Genomic DNA, 22775 nt, shown 5'->3' with positions numbered 1-22775 from the left:
AGTCTTCAATTCTTGAAAACTGTTCTCACATGAATCTGACCACTAAAATTTAACTTTATTTTGAGTCAATCGAGACATAGGGGATGCAATAGAAGAGAACTCTTTAAAAGACTATCTATAATATCTAGACAAACCCAAGAAACTCTTGATATCTGATGGAGATATGGGTCTGGATCAGTTTCTCACTGCTTTAATTTTGAGGTTTAACTCTTATACCATCACAGGAAACAATATGGCCAAGAAAATCTACTGATCTTAGCTTAAATTAGTACTTGCTGAATTTGTTGAACAACTGATAAGATTTAAGGGTCTACAACATAATTCTCAGATGGTTTGTATGATCATTTTCACCATGAAAATAGACATGAATATCATCAATAAACACTGTGATGAACATATCCAAGTACTGCTTGAACACTTTGTTCATTAAGTCCATGAAAGTTGTGGGGGCATTCATTAGTCTTAAAGACATAACTAAGAATTCAAAGTGACCATACTAAGTTGTGAAAGCTTTCTTCAGAATATCTCATTCTATAACTCTGAGCTGATAATAGCAGAATCTAAGGTCTATCTTAGAGAAATAACTGGCACAGTGAAGTTGGTCTAATAAGTCATCAATCATAGGGAGTGGATATTTATTTTTGATTGTGACTTTATTCAAATGACGATAATCGATGAACATTCTGAGATAAACCATCTTTCTTACGCATGAACAAGACTAGAGCGCACCAAGAGGAAACACTAGGCATGATGAAACCTTCATCTAAGAGATCTTTCAACTGCTCTTTCAACTACTTAAGCTCAGTTGGAGCCATTTTGTTGGGTGGAATAATGATAGACTGGATATCTAGAAGGCGATCTATTCTAAAGTTAATTTCTCTTTTGAGAGAAACTCTGGGAAGATCTTCAAGGAACACATTTGGAAATTCCCTTACTATAGAGACTGATTCCAGACTGGGACTCTCAAAACTAGAGATTTTGACTCAAACAAGATGGTACATGCACCCCTTAGATATCATTTTTCTTGCCTTAAGATAAGAAATAATCTGACCCCTAAGCACTGAAGTACTACCCCTTCATTCAATAACTAGTTCATTGGGAAACTAAAACTGAATAACTCTATTTCTGCAATCCACTGAGGCATAGCATGAGTGGAGAAAATCTATGCGAAGAATGATTTCAAAATAAGTCATCTGTAACTCTACAAGATCTACTGAAGTAATTTTTTAAGATACTATAACTGTGTAATTTCTGTATACCCATCTAGATATTATAGATTTACCCACTAGGGTATACACTGAGAAAGGTTCTACTAATGTTTCTGGACTAACATTAAAATTGATAGCTATATAGGGGGTTACAAAAGAAAATGAAGCTCCGGGGTCTAATAAAACATACACCTGAAGATGAAAAACCTATAATGTACCCGTAACCACATTAGGAGAAATTTCCTGATCAATTTTTTCTAGCGTGGACCACTAGATGCACTGGAGGTGGCACCCTGCTAAGATGGGTGACCTGCTGGAGCTTATGACAAATTGTTCTAGCCCTATTGGCATAAATCCTTTCCCCTCTAAGCAACTACTGGACACTCTTTGATCTTGTGGCCTAGCTTGCCACATACACAATATACATCACTACCAGACTTACACACACCCTGATGATTCCTACCACACTTCCCATAAAGTAGCTTAGTACGACCACTATTCATACTACCCTGGGACTTAGAGCTCAGTTATCTATCTCGACTGTTATTCATGAACTTTATCACTGAAGCACTACCTGAAGATAGAGTTAAGGCTAAAAATTTTTGATGGAACTTAGAACGGTTTCCACTCTCTGACCTCGGCTGAGAAAAGTTAAAATGACCTATTCTGGCCCTTTTATTCTCCCTCTTTTCTCCTTAAGATTCTTATCCTCAATCTACTAAGCATGAAATATAAGCCTAGATAGATCCATCATCTTAATTAACATAGCAATCCAACACTTCTTGAAAATACCATCCGACATACCAGAAAGAAACTTACTCATTGTAGACCTATCATCACCCACCATTGAAGGAGCATACATCTCAAACTTAGTAAACTTAAGTGAATATTCCTTCAAAATTTATATTACCTTACTTCAAATTAATGAACTCCTGCACCTTAGCTTCTTTCAACTCTAAAGGAAAGAATCTGTCTAAGAAAGCCATGGAAAACTCATCCCACTCTATAGGTCCTTCCTCAATACCTCTATCCTCAATCTACTTCTTACACCAGGTGTGAGCTACATCCTATAACTGGTATGCATCCAACTTTGTACTCTCACTGAAGTTACACCCATGATATCTATTTCATTTTGAAGTATCTCAAGAAACTCTTGTGGATCCTCCTAAGTCTTGGATCCCGAAAACAAAGGGAAATTCATTCGGGTGAAATCTTGAATCCTAGATGTAGCTGCATTTGCCACTGGATTAGCTGGAGAAATATCCTGCTGATTGTTCTGAGCAGCTACTGAATGAGATAAGGTAGTGAAAGCAGCTCTGAACTCAGCTTGAAATACATATTCATTCAAGGGATCTTCCTAAATAGTTGAAGGTATGGGCTAGTCCTCATCCCCTCTTTAATTCTTTTTTCTGGGAGTCATAGTATGTAAATAAAATGAAGGATGAATTAGAAAGAGATTCTAAATAGAGCTCATGCTTATTCACATGACAAGAATACTGAAAGAAGGGAAACTTTTCCTAAAAAATCTTGTAGCCTCTTGTCCATAAGTGTTGCATGCTTCACACCCATGCACAAGACTCTACTCAACGAGGCTTTCAGACTTCCTAGGACACTTTAAATCCTTAGGATCTCATACTAAGTTTTTTCATGACTCAAGGCTACCCCCTAGTTACAACAATGGTGCTTACGACCACGAGGGTTACAAGATAACCCATGAACTGATACCTATTGTGAGTACTGAATAGATAGTAATGAAATACATGAGAAAAAACAAACTGGCATAGTACTAAAATATGAATACTACAAAATACATCAAAGTTTTTCTAAACAACTTATAAAATACTAGAAATAATCTATTTAACCAAAACTTCTAGCAAAACTAAAACTATTGACTGACTATCTAAGTAATTGTCTAAATGTCTGATAGCCTCTAAACTAACGAAGGAGTTGATGGGATAGACCCTTAACTAACTCCGTCTGACTGAATAAAATGAAATACAGAAATGATTAAAAAATCATAACATGTGCTCGATGAATGAGGACTCACCACTACTGCTGCTTGATTATACTAAGCTGTCTAATTGTAGTCAAGAAATTGAGCCTCAAAACCTATGATATAAGACATCAGAGCACAAAAAAGAGTATGCGATCAGTACTTTAAATATACTGGTAGATGATATGAGGTCTAGCAGAAATGCATGGGGTACTGTGTACATGAGATAATGACTAACTAAACAGTATGAATGCATGGAAATTGTGATATTTGAGAATGCAAGACAAATAATATATATTTCTGAAATAATCTGAAATTCGAAGGACTGAAATCTGTAATAATTAATAACTTTAAATTTGTATGCTTTGGTTAAGTAAAATTAAACTGAATTTACATAAATACTGTACTAAGATTATAGGAGGTATCATCTAATTGACATGCCCCAATCTAAGCTAATTGGGATCCAACCTGTAACCCCACTTTCAATGGTGTCAGTACCATGCCACAGGTACTAATATTGGCTATGTGGATCCGCAAATTTGATGTCCCGAAGGACTAAGAAGTCAGTCCTAAACTGGTAGGTGACCCCTAAGAGAGTGTCAGACCTAAACTAGCAGGTGACATCTCATAATCCTACACTGGCTACGGAGTTCTGGAACTTCGTGACTGCTACTAAGGACCCAATCCTAATTGGTGGGTAAGCACTCATCCCTAGGTCCGCCCGATGCTAAATCCTACTACTAACCAAACTAACACTGGAACTAAAACTGGACTGAGTTTAAATAAACATAACTTCATGACTGATAGTGCTCATTATGATAACAATAATTGTATAAATAGGAATAATTATGGTTTAACTAAATCATACTTGGAAATCTGAAAATCATATAAAACACATAGGTATCGGGTGCTCCTAACCAACCAACATTGAATGGAAATAATAATACCATATAAAATCTCTAAAACCATAGTAGGAGATCATTGTTCAAAACCCCAAACTCAGGCATTTCATCAAACACACGAGATTCATGAACTTAAGCAGGGAATAGGTAAAACATGTGCGGAAAACATAATTATAAGACTAAAATTATGAATTAGGGATTTAACTTGAAAATTTCAACATTCAATATATGTAATGGCTTATTCCACTAGAAAACACTCATAAACATAACTTGTAATTGAATTAACAAGAGATTCATGGAGATAGTTCAACTTAAACATTTAAAACTCATAATTTAAAAACCAAAAGGGGTTCTTGGAATCCATGGGTGAATGGAGTCCATTGATGAACATTACACATACCTTAAGCTTTCAACTTGAAAGAGAAACACCAATATTTATGCTTTCTTAAAGGTTCTTGAACTTGGGGAACTTGAATTCTTGATTTCTTGGGGAGAAAGGAATTGAATTTGTGTTCTTGGGGAAAAGAAGAGGGTTTTCTTGAGAGGGATTTGGATAAGAAGGGAAAATAATGCCCTAAATGATGTATCAATTCGTGTTATGGATGATTTGGGTTGACGAGAAAAGACCCAATTGCCCTCAACCATTTAAATTTAAAATAGAACACAATAGACTTACTACGACATAGTTTAATCACGGTTGGTCATTCCCCCACTGTGATGCGGTGAATATGATAATAGGAATGGAGCCACAACATGGGCTTATCGCGGTAACCCTCTATTTCCATGATCCAAACATCCCCCAAACCTTGTCCAAAAAATTTAAAACTTCTCTGTGACATACTTCTTATATCTTTACACATGAATTAAATCAAAAACTAATGTCTCAGGGTTGGGAAGACCAAATTAAAATTCCTTAAAGATTAGAGGCCTTAAAATGACTAAGCACCCAACACTTAGTAAAATTTTTAGTCCTTAAGCCCCTTATGCATAAAAATAGAAGCTGAAATGAGCTAAGAATAAAATGGGGTTTTACAATCCAAATCCATAAAGGATCCTACAAATATCTAGTAGGATGATAGAGCCAAAAAAAATGATATTCCTGAAGGGGCTTGTGATGATGCACATCTGGTACCTCTCTCACTTCCTGAAGGAGTTTAGGAAATTATTGACCAGTAGATGAAAGTTTTGTAGCACAAGCTAAAAATCAAAAGAGGGAAGAAGATGCTTAGAGCATAGCTCAGATGGTAGAGTTTTCTATGCAGAGGTAGAAAATAGATCATCGAGCAGTACTTGGTGGTAGTCCAAATAGAGTTAGAGGTAGCAGTGCTCAGGTGATCCCATCATATCAGTATTTTCAGCCCTAAAAGGATGATAAAGATGATCGGGGGTATGTTGAGTCGACAGAGACTGAGGCTATTATCCCTCCTATTTTGCATCCAGGTATCAAGTTTAATATCTCTAGTAATATGCTTATAAGACCCTGCAAAATTCTAAGCTTAACTCAGTCCTTTAAAGCTTGTTAAGGGGTCCCACACTTAGAAAATTTAGGGGTCCCACACTAAGAAAATTTTATCTAAGTACTACGACTTAGTGTCATTTTATCCTTTATAAGTTGACAACTCTATTTTCCAACCTCTGTGACCTTAAAAAGTCAATCTTTAGGTTAAATCATGATTAAGAGTGTCAGTAGGTGACCTCGGACAAGTTTTGGATTTTTTTGACTTAATTTGATGCACATTTAAAAGTCCAAACCAATAGATCTACGTGATCTCGATGCGCTACATTGTCTATCGCATCAATGAATATTTTCCTCCAGCTCCCCAATATAAATTCCAGTGAACCGATGTGGACTCGATGTGGTACGTTAGCCATAGCCTCAACCCCATCGACACGAGACATCAGTCTATGCGTCGCTATTTCAATCTTCAGTAATTAAAAACTCCCATTCTTCAGGGGTATTTGGGTCTTTTACCCACGGATATCTTCCCTAAAACATGAAATTAAGCCCCTTTAGAGGCAAAATTCATTCTCTATTCAAAAATTACTCAAGAACAAAAATCCTAGGAGATCAAATTTCAAACTCAAGGCTTAAGATTTCACCATCATTATTCAAGAATTTAGCAACCAAGGTATGTCAAGTGTTCATTCAAGGGTTTTCTTCTATCCATAGAGATCAAGAACCTTGTTTTTAGTACAGGTTAATTAGTTTGCTGAATTTTAGGGTTGAATTTGAATGTGCTCATGACTACCATGTTAATGGGGTATCTAGTTCATGATTCAATTGTGAGATGCATATAAAATTATTTGCTATATGTGTTGTACTATGTTAATTCATGCTAATACCCTCCAAATTATGAATTTGGTATTTAAAATTATGATGCTCGCATGTTTTTTAATATGACGTGCACATACTATGTCCTCTAAGTGTTTATTGAATTGCTCATGTGAGTTGAATAGTGAAATTATGACATGTTAGAATTTATTCAAGTTTATGTCATGCAAGTGTTTTCTAAAATGTCCCAATGAAGGAATGGTGATCAAGTTATTAGCTTTCATGTTTCAAGATTGTGCTATGTCTTATAATTTATGATATCAAGTCCTGGGGGTATTCAATACTCGACAAATTAGCTGTTTACCTAAAGCCATGGTCAGTAACAAAATACTATCATTCATATCACGATTAGTAAAATTCAGTCAGTTACAGAACTCAGGAAAGCTCAGTAGTACTCAGTCAGTTAACAGAATTCAGTAGTATTCCATCAGTCCATGGATCCCAGTAAACTTAGTTTAGTTCAGTTATACAGTACGATCAGTAACAGTTCAGTCTATCCTTGAACGATTTAGAATTTGGTCCAGTGTCTATTCAGTTGGGAGTAGGAGTTAACACTAAGTGAACCCAAGGATGGGGACTCACCTACTAGCAGAGGGTGTGATCCTTAGAAGTAGTCATTTCTTTCAAAACTATGTAGCCAGTATAGGTTGAGATATCAACCTACCAGTTGATGTTTGACAAGGTATTTTTCCTTGCTAGTTGAGGGTACCACAGTTCTCACTCAGAGCACCTGCCAGATAAAGGTGACTCAGTTTGTCTTTACCCTTGGCGTAGTACTGATACCCTTTAGTTGGGGTTACAAGTTGGACCCCAATTAGTTCATAGAGAGGCATGTCAGTTAGATGATTACCTCCCACAGTCTTAGTTTTAGTCTTCAAAATAGAACTCAATTTAGTTCTACAGAATCAGGACTATCAGATACTATTACTCAGTTCAGTATTAAACTTAGAATAGTTCCACAAAATCAGGATTGTCAAATACAGTTATTCAGTTAATAGTAATACAATATAAGTAAACTCTGATATTAGTAAAACCATGATTCAGAAATCAGTATCTAGTGTTATCATGACCTCAGTTACAGTTTATGTATACATGCATGTACTCTCATTCAGTTTACTCATGTCATTCAATCAACATTGTTCATGCATATGAACCCATGCATTACATCCTACTTCACTTTGCATACCAATACATTCAAAGTGCTGATACATACTTTTCTTTTGCACTATGATGTTTTATATCATAGGTTCAGACACACGGGCTCCTGATCATACTTAGCAGCCCGATCCATTAGGAGAAGACTATTGGTGATTCCTCATTGTTTGAGGACAAATTTATTATTCCAGTATTTTAGTACTCAATTTATTTCACTACTTGGAGTTAGTTGGGAACTTATCCCATTAACTCCTTATTCAGATAGTTAAAGGTTTTTCAGACTAGAGTATTTTCCAGATAGATGTTCAGTTTATAGTATTGATTTCAGTATTCAAAAATTAATTTTTTACTTTTGAACTTTATGGCTATTTCTACCTAATTTCTATATTTTTATAATGTTATTATTTAGCTATAGCAGCAGGTACCAGTCATGGGTTAGCTTGCGATTCTTTGGGATTATGAGCACCGTATAGCATCCAGGGTACAAACTTAGGGCGTTATAGACTTGGTATCAGAGCCTAAGGTTTAATAGAGTCCTAGGAAGTATGAAAGCCGCATATAGTAGTCTTGTGCATAGGTGTGTAGCGCGCCATACTTATGAAAAAGAGGCTATGAGATATTTTAGGAAAAATTTCATTTCTTTCAGTATTAATATTGTGTGAGTAAGCATGAGCTCCAGTTAAACTCCCTGTATAATTCAAGTTTCACTTTTATTTATAAAATATGCCTTCAAAGAGGATGAAGGGAAGAGGAATAGGAGACCAGCCTGCACCCCAACCCATCCAGCTAGATTCCCTGGATGAACATGTTTCCCATGCTGAATTTAGACCAGCTTTCACCACCCTATCTCATTTTGTGGCAGCCCAGAATAAACGCCCGGCTACCGTTCCATCCAACCCAGTGGACAATAATACTGCAGTCAGGATTTGAGACTTCACCCGAATGAACTCTCCATCTTTTATTGGGTGTAAGTTAGATGAGGACCCTTAGGAATTTCTTGATCAGGTGTAGAAAGTTATAGATATTATGGGTGTGACAGCTAGTGAGGGTGCCGAGTTAGCTGTATATCAGTTGTAGGATATGGCTCACTCATGGTTTAAATAATGAAAAGTAGAAAGGCCCACAGATGCAGGGCCCATAGAGTGGAAGAAGTTTGCCACTGCTTTTCTGGATAGGTTCTTCCCATTGAGTTAAGGGAAGCAAAGGTTTGAGAATTTATTAACGTGAAGCAGGGCAACATAACATTTAAAGAGTATTCTCTCAAGTTTACTTAATTGGATAGATACGCTCCTCATGTGGTAGTAGATAGCAGGTCTAAGATGAGTAAGTATGTGTTTGGGGTTTCTAGCAGTGTGGTTAAAGAGTGTAGAACAACAACGCTAATTAAGGAGATGGACATATCTAGACTCATAATACATGCTCTGCAGATAGAGAAGGATAAGAATAGGGAGAAGGAGAGGGAGAACAAGAGAGCGAGAATAATTATTTTAACTTTGCTCAGCCTAAGTCATAGGGTAGGAATTATTCTCAGTTCTACCCAAAATTCTCAGTTCTAGCTCTATCCTCAGCTATTTCTCAAGTGCAAAAATTTAGACACGGTAACAGAGATAGGGCGCTAGGCCCTAAACATCAGGGTAGTGTCAGCAACGCCCAAACTAATCCCATTGTCTAGAATTATAGCAGAAACTACCAGGGTAACTGCAGGGATGGAAGTGATATGTGTTTTGGGTATGGCAAGCTAGGTTACAGAGTTAGTGATTGTCCCTATTCAGGTTTCCAGGGTCAGTATAACTATCCCCCAGCTCAGTCCAATTACTCAAATCAGTACTGTTCTGCATCCAGTTCCACCACTGGGAAACACGCCCAAATAGACTCTATGCTCTTCAGTTCTGACAGGATCAGGAAAGTTCTCCTAATGTGGTCACTGGTATTTTATAGGTTTATTATTTACATGTTTATGCTTTGCTAGATCCAAGAGCTTCTTTGTCCTTTGTTACTTTATATATAGCTGTTGACTTTGGAGTTATTCTTGAAATTCTAGTAGATCCTTTCTCAGTCTCTACCCCAGTGGGTAAATCTATCTAGCCTAGTGGGTATACAAGAATTATCTGGTTATGATATCTCAGAAAGTCACTTCAGCAAACTTAGTCGAATTAGAGATGACCAATTTTGATGTCATTCTTGGTATGGATTAGCTTCATTCATACTATGCGTTAGTCGATTGCAGAAACAAAATTATCCTGTTTTAATTCCTGAATGAGCCCGTTCTAGAGTGGTAGGGTAGTACTTCAGCACTTAGGATTCAGCTTGTTTGCTGCCTTAGGGCAAGGAAAATAATATTAAAGAGATGTGTCTATCATCTCGTTTGGGTCCAGGACTATAGTTTAGAAACCCCTATTCTTAATTTAGTATCAGTGGCATGTGAATTACCAGATGTTTTTACCGAAGATCTTCTCGAAATTCCTCTCAAAAGGAAAATTAAATTTGGAATAAACCTTCTTCTAGATACTCAGCCTATCTCTATTTCACCATATAGAATGGCTCCAGCAGAACTCAAAGAATTAAAAAACAGTTGAAGGATCTCCTAGATATGGGATGCATTAAACCCAATATATCCCCGTAGGGTGCACCAGTTCTATTCACGCGTAAAAAAAATAGTTCCCTCAAAATGTGTATTGATTTTTGCCAGTTAAATAAAGTCATGGTAAAGAACAAATATCCACTTCCCAGAATTGATGACTTGTTTGACAAACTTTAGGGTTCCAGTTGCTTATCTAAGATAGACTTCAGATCAGGCAATTATCGGCTTAGAGTTAGAGAATGTGACATTCTGAAGATAGCTTTTAGAACATGGTATGATCACTTCAAATTCTTAGTCATATCCTTTGGTCTTACCAATGCCCCAACAACTTTCATGGACTTGATAAACCTTATGTTCAAGTAGTATTTAGACCTGTTCATCATAGTCTTTATATATAATATCTTTGTTTACTCCCGCAGTGCGCATGATCATGCAGACCATCTTCGAATAGTATTACAGACTCTAAAAGACTATCAACTATTTGCTAAATTTAGTAAGTGTGAATTTTGGCTAAGGTCAGTAGCTTTCCTCAGCCATATAGTTTTTGGTGATGGCATTAGAGTTGATCCCTAAAAGACCGAAGCAGTGAGAAACTAGCCTAAACCCCTCTCTATCAAATATCTGGAGTCTCTTGGTCTTGGTAGAATATTACTAATAGTTTGTTGAGCGATTTTTTCTATTGCATCCTTTATGTATAGATTAACTCAGGAGAAAGTCAAGTTTTAGCGGTCAGATTCTTGCAAGAAGAATTTTTAGGAGTTAAAGACTCGATTCAGCTCAACCCCAGTTCTAACCTTTCCAGATGGTTTAGATGGTTTTGTTTTGTATTGTGATGCATCCAGAGTAGGTTTGGGTTATGTCCTTATGCAGAGATTTTAAGGTTATAGCCTATGCCTCTAGGCAGCTTAAGCTCCATGAAAAAATCTATCCAACTCATGATCTTGAGTTAGCAGCAGTCGTATTTGCCTTAAATATTTGGAGGCACTATTTGTATGGAGTGCACGTTGATGTGTTCACAAACCATAAGATCCTACAATATGTATTCTCTCAGAAAGATCTGAACCTCCATCAAAGAAGGTGGTTGGAGTTGTTAAAGGATTATGACATAAGCATCCTGTATCATCCAGGTAAAGCCAATTTAGTGGTTGTTTCTCTTAGTAGGATGTCTATGAAGAGTGTTGCTCATGTGGAAGTTGGTAAATAGAAGTTAGCTTAGGAGGTTCATCAGCTCGCTCTAGGTGTTTGCTTAGTCGATTTATCAAAAGGCAGTGTATAGTTGTAGAGTAATTTAGAATCATCCCTATTTTCAAGGTGATGGAAAAGTAGGATAGAGATCCCAGTCTAGTCAATTAGAAAGAATCAGTTAGAGATCAGAAGATAAAAGTTTTATCCTAAGGGGGAGATGGAGTGTTGCATTGCTAGGGTCGGCTATGTGTGCTAGGTGTAGAAGACTTAAGGCAGTGAATTTTAGCAGAAGTGCAAAGTACATGCTACTCTATTCATCTAGGGGCTACTAATATGTACCATGATTTATAGGAGATTTATTGGTGGAGTGAGATGAAGAGAGACATTGCAAAATTTATGGCTAAGTGCTCAACATATCAACAGGTTAAAATTGAGCATCAGAAGCCCAGTGGGTTTATGCAAGAGTTCAGTATTCCTACTTGGAAGTGGGAAGAAGTAAACATGGATTTTGTGATGGGTTTGCCTCACACTCATCATTAGTATAATTTAGTTTGGTTCATTATAGATAGGATAACCAAATTAGGATGCCTCACACTCTATCATCCAGGCAAAGCTAATATGGTCGTGGATGTATTAAGATGAAAGTCGTCTAGCATGGGTAGGTTGGCATATTTTTTCATCTAGGAGGCCTTTCTCCTTAAAAGGTCTAATCTTTAGCTAACTAGATTGTTAAGCTTGATATTTTGATACCTAGGCATGTTTTGGTATTTGTGGAGGTTCGATCTTCTTAAATGTAGTAGATTCACACTCATTAGTTTGATGATGTAGGATTGAGATTGATTCGAGACAAAGTGTTGAGTGGTGAGTCTAAGGGATCCTCACATAATTCAAATGGTGTTTTAAGGATTGGGGGTCGAGTTTGTATGCTGAGAGTGGGTGACTAGATCAGGTTGATCTTTGAGGAGACCCATTATTCCAGATATTCCATCTATCTAAGTGTGACTAAGATGTATTTTGACTTGAGAAAACATTATTGGTGGGGTGGTATGAGTCTAGATATAGTAGATTTTGTAGCTCTATGCCTATGTTGTCAGCAAGTAAAAACTGATCTTTTGAGACCCGGTGGTTTGCTTTAAAGGTTACCTAATACTGAGTGGAAGTGGGAATGGATCACTGTGGATTTTGTGATTGGTTTGCCCTATACATCTCTTGGTTCTTATAGTGCTTGGGTCATCATGGAAAGATTGACCAAGTGGGATCATTTTATTCTGGTTCAGGTTTCACTCAGTGCTAAGAGGTTGGCCCATATTTACATTTATGAGATTGTGCTCTTACAGGGTATGCTAGTATCTATCATTTCATATTAAATTTTGGTGTTCATATTTTAGGTTTGGAAGACTTCTCAAGTTGATTTGGGTACTCGAGTTGATATTAGCATAGAGTTTCACCCCTGACTAATAGTAAGTCAGAACGGACTATTCAAATTTTAAAGGATATGCTTTGCGCATATGTGAAGGATTTTGGTGGCTAGTTGGAGCAACATTTGTCCTTAGTGGATTTGCTTATAATTATAGCTACCATTCCAGTATTGATATGGCTCCTTTTGAGGCTTTGTATTGTAGACATTGTCGCTCTCCAGTGGGTTGGCTTGATGTTTCAGAAGTGAGACCTCAAGGTATACAATTGCTTCGTGAGTCTTTGGAAAGAGTATGCATCATTCAAAATAAACTTAGAGTGGCTCAAAGTAGGAAAAAGTGTTATGCAAATTGTAGGCTTTGTTCCTTGAGATTTGGTGTTGGTGATCGTGTTTTCCTTCGAGTTTTACCTATTAAGGGTGTGATGAGGTTTGGGAAGAGGGTCAAGCTTAGTCCCAGGTATATTGGACCATTTTAGATGTTTTGAATTATTGGCGATGTGTCTTATGAGTTATCTTTACCTCTAGATTTGTCAGTTGTTCATCCAACTTTTCATGTTTCTATGCTTCCCCATTATATTCTGGATGAGTCTCATATCATTGGTTGGGTGTCGGTTTAGTTAGATGATCGATTATCTTTTGTTGAGGAGCCGGTTTCCATTTTAGCTAGGCATGTTAGATGGTTGCATTCTAGAGTTTCCCTGTTGTTAAGGTTTAGTATGTAGATGAGGCTACTTGAGAGTTCGGGTCTGATATGCATAGTTCTTATTCCCAGCTCTTTGTGGATTTAGTACTTGTCTTGCCTTTAGTTTGAGGATGAACTAGATTTTTAGTGTTGGATAATGTAATGACCTAAAATTTGATGAAATATGTGAAATTTGTGATTTAGTTCAATTTGACTATTTTACCACTCCTCTTAGTTGCATTGTGGTATTTCTTGGGTGTGTGGGTGATTGGCATGGTTCCCGATGCATTTTGGTACCATTTGTGTGATATTATAGTTTTTTTGGAGGCTTTGAGAGCCTTATTTTTGGCTTTTGTGGTTTTCTTTTAATCCGTGTGATAGATTTTTGAACGGACTGCACTAACAGATCTGAAATGTCGATTTTAGGGTGGTACATAGTTCAGTGAGGTTTTATGACTTCTAAATTTTATTTCGACCCTCGGTATGGAAAATTGTGATTTTGGGTTTTGGAGGTTGACTTCGTGAAAACGATATTTATTTTGAAAATCTGATAGCATCATTGAGTCCGGAGCATTGAATTTAGTGTGGTTACATAGTTCATTTGCATATATCAGATTTCAAACGAATTTCGGGCACCCCATCCCAGTTCATTTTGAACTTAGAAAACCTAGTGCACCAGGTTGATGGTGCACCCTGAATCACAAAGGGTAAAACTCATTTGAGGAATGTGTTTTATTTTTTATGCACCTGGTAACCTGGTATTAATATAAATAGCCCCCTTTTACCCAATTTTACTCATTTTTCATCTTGCCTCTTGAGAGTTAAACCCTAAAATAGTGCGAGAGCTTAAAAGTGAAGCTTTTAAGTGCTTGGGAAGCTAGATTACCATCTATTTCTTGATTCTCTTACGAATTTAAGGTGTGAATTCACCCCTTTTCTTTATCAAATTTCTTGATTAATTGTTCAAAAAAAACCCAAAACCTTAGTATTTAATTTAGCCCCAAATTCTAAACCTTTTCACTTGAATAATGTTCATAATCCTATAATTACTCGTTTTTCCTGATTTCATCTTCAAAACAACTTCGATTTTAATTTTAAATTTCAAAGGTTTTACCTGGTAAAACTTAAAAATGGTTTTTCTTCAATTTGAACCTCATTTTTTACTCGATTTAACTTAGCTTTACATCTGTAGATTCCTAATGATATAGGGAACACATTTTTCACTTAGGTTTTGATTTTGCCCTTCTATTTTGAAAATCCATTTCGGTGGTTCGTTTTAACCCCGAACCATAGTGGGCAATATAGGTATCGTTAGCTTTGTTTTGATGCATAGATTCTATGTTTCTTGGTTTTAGTTGATTTTTTGACCGTTCGTGAGAAGTTAGGCCATGGGTTGTAGTTTTGAGGATTGATTTTCGTCCATGAGGTAAGATATGGCTTAACTTTTTTGACAGAGCTAGGTAGTTAATTCATATACAAAACATATGTTAAGGGGATGGGAATTAATCATGAAATTGGCTACCTTAATATGTCGTGGTTGTAAGGGTCCTATATGAAATATTATTGTTGTTTTGAGATATTACGTGATTTATGTGACTGTGTGGGGTCCTATGTGATGTGGATAGCCTAATATACTTGTGAATAATTGTACTGTATTGGTATATGTTGGATCAAGTTTGGATGAGCAAGTGTTCTTATATCAGTTATACAAACTATTTTAATCAGTATTCTGACAACATTAGATCAAGTTTGGATGACTAAGTGTTCTTATATCAGTTATTCAGTTATATAGACTATTTTAGCATATTCTTTACTTGGTGTTGCATTCATTTTACAAGTTTATGCATTCATGATCAGCACTTATATGTATTTCAGTTAGTCCCTATCTTATGTACCAGTACATTCAAAGTACTGACCGCAAACTCTCTTTTTCACTATATTGAATTCACAATATAGGTTCGACCGCTTAGTTCCCCTATTTTCAGTTCTTCTTTTAATGTAGTCAGTCAGAGTTACTTGGGGTTTTGACCTATCAACTCCTCCTATTTTAGAGGCTTTCAGATAGTCAGACATGTTTGCAGTTTTATAAGATGATCAAACACATTGTGTACCTTCTTAAGTATTATTCCTTCTCCATTTCTTAGTTTAGCTTTTGCGTATTATGTTATTATTATCCTCAGTGCTCACAGGAGATACCAGACCATGGGTTAGCTTAAGGTCCCTTATGACTCTAAGCACTGTGTTATGACTAAGAGGTAGTCTTGGGTCGTGAAAAAAATGATATCAGAGCATAATGTCTTTAAGTATCTTAGGGTGTCTGAAAGCCGCTTCAAGTAGAGTCTTATGCATGGGTGTGAAGAAAACCACACTTATGGACAAGAGGCTACGAGGCATTTTGGGAAAGTTTCACTTCTATCAGTAATCATTTTGTGAGATGAAGCATAAACTCCGTTAAACTTGTTCTTCTAACTCATTCTTTACCATTTACAGAAAATACCTTCCAGAAGGAATAACGAAAAGAGAATGGGGACCAACCCGCACCACCACCTGTCCCTAAAAATTTATGTAATAATCATGCCACCCATGCTAAATTTAGGACCTCTTTCACAGTTTTGGCCCGACCCAGTCTATGGACGCTCAGAATAATCAGCAGGTAATTTCCCCTTTCAACCCAATAATGAATACGTCAACTTCTAGGATCCAAGACTTTTGTTGGATGAATCTTCTAGTGTTCTCCGAAACCAAGTCTAAAGAGGGTCCACAAGAGTTTTTAGATTGTATGCAGATGGTAACAAATATCATGGGTGCCACTTCAAGTGAGAGTGCTGACATAGTTGCTTACTAGTTGCAAGAAGAAGCTCAAACTTAGGTCAAGTAGTAGAAGGAGGATAGGGGTGCCGATGTAGGGCCTATAGAATTGGACGAATTTGCTACTACTTTCTAGGATAGGTTCTTTTCACTTGAGTTAAGAGAGGCTAAGTTTAGGAATTCATTAATTTGATGTAAGGTAGCATAAGTATGAAAGAGTATTCATTCAATTTTACCCAATTGGCAAGGTATGCCAACTATGGTAGCTAATTCTAGGGCCATAATGAGCAAGTTAGTGTATGGTGTGATAGATGATATAGTCAAGGAGTGTATACTAACGATGTTGATTAAAGAGATAGATATTTCTAGGTTAATGGTCCATGGTCAATAGAATGAGGATGAGAAGCTCAAAAAGAAGGGAAGAGAGAATAAGAAGGCCAGAATGGATAACTTCAAATTCTCACAGCAAAGGTTAGAGGGAGGGAACCACTCACAGTTCCTTTAAAAGTTTTCAGCTCCATTCCCATCTTCGGCCAGTGCTCCAATGCCTGGGTTCAAGAAAGATAATAGGGATAGAGCACTAGGCTCTAAGTCCTTGGGTAGCATGAATAGTGGTCGCATAAATCTGGTTTGTAGGAGGTGTATTAAGAACCATCAAAGAGAGTATAGGGAAGTCACTAATGCATGTTTTGGATTTGGCAAGCTAGGCCATAGGATCAAGGATTTCCTAGTTGTTGGCCAGTAGTGTAAAAAATTTTGTCAGCAGGGTCTATCTACCTCTTCAATAGCTCAAGTAGGTCATCTGACTCAGCAGGGCGACGTCTCCAGTGACACCAGTGGGCAGTAACTGACTCTATGCCCTCCAGAATCGGCAGGATCAGAAAAGATCTCATAATATGGTTACTAGTAAGTTACAAGTCTTCCATCTTTATGTTTATGCATTGTTAGACCCTGGAGTTTCACTTTCTTTTGTGACTCCCTCTATAGCCGTAGAATTCATCGTCAATCTTGATATTTTTTCAAAACCATTCCCAGTGTCTACTCGAGTAGGTAGTTCTATCACAGCCAGATGGGAATACAAAAATTACATAGTTGTAGTGTCCCAGAAATTGTCCTCAGTAGAACTTGTAGAATTAGAGATGGCTGGTTGTGATGTCATTCTCAATATGGATTGGTTTCATTCATGTTATTCCTTAGTCAATTGTAAAAACAGAATCATCCAGTTCTAATTTCCTAATGAACAAGTTATGGAATAGAGGGGTAGTACCTCAGCGGCTATAGGTCAATTTTTCTCCTACCTTAAGGTGAGGAAAATGATTTTAAAAGGTTGTTATTCCCATATTTTCTGAGTTAAGGACTCAAGTTCTGATGTTTCAAGTCTTGAGTCAGTCCTAGTCGTAAATAAGTTCTCAGATGTGTTTCCTGAAATCTTCCCAGAGTTCCTCCTGAGAGGAAAATTGGCTTCGAAATAGATCTCCTTCCAAATAACCAACCTATTTTAATTCCACCTTACAGAATGGGTCTATTTGATCTTAAGGAATTGAAAGAATAGCTGAAAGATCTCTTAAATAAGGGTTTCATAGGTCGAGTTTTTACCCTTGGAGCACTCAAGTTCTCTTTGTGCGCAAGAAAGATGGTTCCTTTGGAATGTGCATCGACTATCATTAGTTGAACAAAGTCATGATCAAGAATAAGTATCCTCTTTCCAGGATTGATGACTTTTTAACCAGCTTTAGGGTCAAATTATTTCACTAAGATCGACCTCAGATCCGGCTATCACCATCCTAGAGTTAGAGAATGTAACATTCTGAAGACAACTTTCAGAACTTTGTATGGTCACTTTAAATTTGTAGTTATGTCTTTTGGAATAACAAATGTACCTCCATATTTTAAGGATTTAATGAACTGGGTGTTCAAGCAATATTTGGACATGTTGGTCATAGTCTTTATAGATGACATCCTTGTCTATTCATATAGTGAAAGTGACTATGTAGACCACCTAGGAATTATTTTGTAGACCCTTAAGGATAACAGATTATTTTCTAAGTTCAAAAAGTGTGAATTCTAGTTGAGATCAACAGCTTTCCTTGGTTTTATCATTCTCAGTGATGGCATTAGAGTTTATCCTCAAAAGATTAAAGAAGTGAGATACTTTCCTAGACCCACCTCTCTTTTAGATATCAAGAGTTTCTTTGGTTTAGCTTGTTACTACCAACGGTTTGTTGAAGGATTCTTCTCTATTGCTTCTCCCATGTCCAAATTGACTTAGAAGAAAGTCAAGTTTTTCTGGTCCGATTCCTGTGTAAAGAATTTTCAAGAATTGAAGAATCGACTTACTTCAGCTCTAGTATTAACTCTACTAGAGGGTAAAAGATGGGTTCATAGTTTATTGTGATGCTTCCAAAGTTGGTCTTGGTTGTATATTGATTCAGCTAGGTAAGGTCAAAGCCTATGCCTATGGACAACTCAAACCCCATGACAGGAATTACCATACTCATGATCTTGAGTTAGCGGCAATTGTCTTTGCCTACAAAATTTGGAGACATTACCTGTATGGGGTCTATGTTGATGTGCTTATAGATCATAAGAGTTTATAGCATGTGTTCACACAGAAAGATCTAAATCTTTATTAGAGAAGGTGGCTTGAATTATTGAAAGACTATAATATGAGTGTGTTGTATCACTCAGGTAAGGCCAATGTTGTTGCTGATACCCTTAGTAGACTATTTATGGGAAGTGTTTCCCATGTTTAGGATAATAAGGAGGAGTTAGCTTGTGAGGTTCATCAGCTAGCTAGATTGGGTGTTTGGTTGTTTGATTCAATCGAAGTTAGTATATGGTCTTAGAATAGTTTGGAATCTTCTTTGGTTTTTGAGGTAAAAGAAAAGCAATATCGAGATTCTATTTTTGTTAAACTAAAAGAGGCAGTTCTAGATCAAAAGGTAGAAGTTTTCTCCCAAGGGGGAGATGGTGTGCTTCACTGTCAGGGTAGGTTGGGTGTTCCCAATGTGGATGGTTTGAGGTAGCAAATATTGGTAGAATGGTATGAAAAATATATTCTATTCACCTAGGATTCACTAAGATGTACTGCTATTTGTGGGAAGTCTATTGGTTGAATGGTATGAAAAATATATTGTAGAATTCGTGAATAAGTGTTCGAATAGTCAACAGGTCCAGGTTGAGCACCAGAAACCTAACGGTATGCTTCAGAAGTTCAGTAATCCCAGTTAGAAGTAGGAAGTGGTGAACTTGGATTTTGTTATAGGGTTACCTCATATGCATCCCCAGCATGATTCTGTTTGGGTCATTATTGATAGAATGACCAAGTCAGCCTATTTCGTGCTAGTCCATACTTCTTATTTAGTCGAAGACTATGCTAGACTCTATCTGAGGTAATTAGTGAAATTATATAGGGTTTTTTGACCATCATTTAAGATAGGGGTACTCAGTTTACCTCTCAGTTTTTAAAGGCTTTTCATAAGGGTTTTGGTACCTAGTTCATTTCATTACGAATTTTCATCCTTTGATAGATGGTCAAGTAGAGAGAACTCATTATGGATTTTCATCCTTAGACAGATGGTCAGGTAGAGAGGACCATTCAGATCTTACAGGATATTTTGAGAACTTATGTTATCGATTTTAAGGGTAGTTCTGATGACCACTTAAAATTGATTGAGTTTGCCTACAATAACAGTTACCACCCTAGTATCTAGTTGGATTTGTTTAATGCTCACTATAGTAGGAGGTGTATATCTCCTATTAGATCATTTAAAGTAGGTGAGGCTTCTTTTATAGGCCAGATTTAGTATATGAGGCAATAGAGAAAATTTAATTGATTTGAATAAGGATGAAGACAACCCAGAGTCGTTAGAAATCTAATGCAAGATGTGAGGAGGAGATAGCTTGAATTTGATGTTGGTGATCTTGTGTATTTGAAAATTTCATCCATGAAAGGAGTGAAGAGATTTGGTAAGAAAGAGAATCCCAGTACCTGTGTCCCATATAGGATTCTGAGCTATTTTGTAAGGTAGCTTACAAGATAGAGTTGCCTGCAGATTTAGCAGCGGTGCATCTTGTGTTTCAGGCTCCCTGCTCAATAAATACATTGGTGACCCAGCTTCAGTCGTGCCTTTAAGAACATTAGTGTAGAAGATAACCTTTCCTATAAGGAAGTCCCAGTTGAAATCCTTGACAGCCAGGTTCATAGGCTGAGGAATAAGAAAGTCACCTTAATAAAAATTTTATGGAGGAATCTGTCCATTGAGGGAGCAACTTGGAAGCAAAAACAGATATGCAAACCAAGTACCCTTATCTCTAATCTACGAATTCATATCCATATTGAGGTAATGTTTATTTATATTAATTCACCCATTTTCTGTCCCTTCTATCTAATCATCCTCATATCATAGCTTGCATTCATGAAATTTAGTTCAGTTTATGCATCATGTTTTAAGTTTAAGATATTTAATCATGATTCAACTCATAAATGTTTAGTGCATAATCGCATTCTTTCTAGTACTCCAACTCAGTTAGTATCATTCGAGTTTGAATGATCCTAAGAGGGAGATATTGTAATACCCTGAGTTTTTATGTCCTAAACCTGCCAAAATATAGGCCGTCAAGTTATCTTTATAATGCATCAAGCCTCGTCTTAATCTGAGGTCATGGCAAGAATTTATGGAAATTTTCCCTTAAGGACTTGACTAACTGCCATGGCTATGACTCAGGTAATGAGTCATTACCACTCATGATGAGTCACCATGAGTAAGTCATAGTGACTCCAGTGAATCCCTTAGTAGTAGCCCAGTGATTATGACACCTCATTATGACTCGTAATTAGTGGCTACGAGTCATGTGGAGGGACTCGTAGTCACAATAGTATGAAACAAAGAATCCCTTCCAGTGGTTATGAGTTTACCACATGACTTGTAGTTAGGCCTTATGAGTCATTGTGTAGAACCGTATCCTAACTAGTAAAGGATCAAAGAATCAAGCCTTAGATTATAACTTCACCAAAATGACTCATAGCCAATCATAATGAGTCATTAGTATGCAGTCGAAGATAGAATATAATGTACCTATAATCCCAAGATCCCAAGTTATGACTCAGACCATGAGTCATTATGAGTTGTAAGGCAAGTCGCAATGACTGGGGTCATGTTTCCTTGCACGTCTTTCCAATGACTTTTATGTCTTTTCCCACCCTCTTAAAAGCTAAAACCATGTTATTTAGGCTTCCTTAGGGGTGGTATAAAAGGTCAAAAATCCCCAATTCATAACATAATCCTCAATTGCACCAAAGAGAATTAAGAGAGATAGCTTTCCCTTCTTTCTGCAGGAATTAGGGCTTCCTCAAGAACAAGATCAATTTTAAGTATTTCCCCAAATCTTTACTTTAATTAAGTGGGATATTCATCAATGGGTCCCTTCCGCCCATTGAGCCCCAAGAATTTTTTATTTTTAAAAGTATAAGCCTTTCTTCCTAAGTTGGTGAAATTTTATGCAGACTATGAATCATATAAATTTTCCCAAAATTATTTTGATTTTAAACCATGAAAATACATTCCCTCATGATAGTGGTGTTTTCCATAGGTTTGATAATGCAAATGTCTACTCCATGCTTTATTATTAAAATATTGGAGGTTAGGTAAAAGTTTTTGATACCATGGATTGTTTAATTTTGTATTAGATAGTGCTGGTAGGTTATGAATACCAAATACCTAGGAAAATCATGCATGTTTCATACTTTCAAGTTACAAGTCATTCAGGCCATGTTTATACCATTATATTCAGATATAAATGCATTGTTATTTTCAGCATACCATATTTTGGAAAATAAGTTATTAGTGCATGTACCAATTTATACTTTCGTGTTAATTCAGTAAGGAGTAGAACTTAACACTGAGGGAATTTAGGGATGAAGGCTTTCTGATAAGTCGAGGGTGATACCTTTAGTAGTAGTCCTTGAGTTCCAGAACTATGTAGCACACATATGTATGAGGGGTCTTTCTTCCATTAGAGGGTTGATGTTCTCTTAGGGGGCACCTGCCAATCGAGGGTGACACCCTAGTCCTTTGGTACATAAACTTAGTGGATCCACATAGCCAATATTGGTACATATGGCAAGGTACTAACAACCTTCTAACTGGGGTTACAGGTTGGACCCTGATTAGCTCAGATTAAGACATGTCGATAAAATGTTAGCTCCCATAGCTTCTGTCAGTATTTAGACCACATTAGCTTATGTTTTCATGACCAAGTGTTCATATAACAGATATCAATTATTTAGTTATACAGACTATTTTAGCCCATTCATTACTTGGTTTTGCATTCTTTTTACATGTTCATGTATTTATGCTCAACACTTCTATGTATTTTATTTAGTCCCTATCTCACATACTAACACATTCAAAGAACTAACCGCATACTCTCTTTTTCACTATATTGATTTCACAATATAGGTTCAACTGCTTAGTTCCCTGATCACACTTAGACAGTTCGTTTGCTACTAA

This window comes from Capsicum annuum, chromosome 5, assembly GCF_002878395.1.
Source record: "Capsicum annuum cultivar UCD-10X-F1 chromosome 5, UCD10Xv1.1, whole genome shotgun sequence".
Lineage (NCBI taxonomy): Eukaryota > Viridiplantae > Streptophyta > Magnoliopsida > Solanales > Solanaceae > Capsicum > Capsicum annuum.
Note: the sequence above shows the minus strand (reverse complement) of the source record.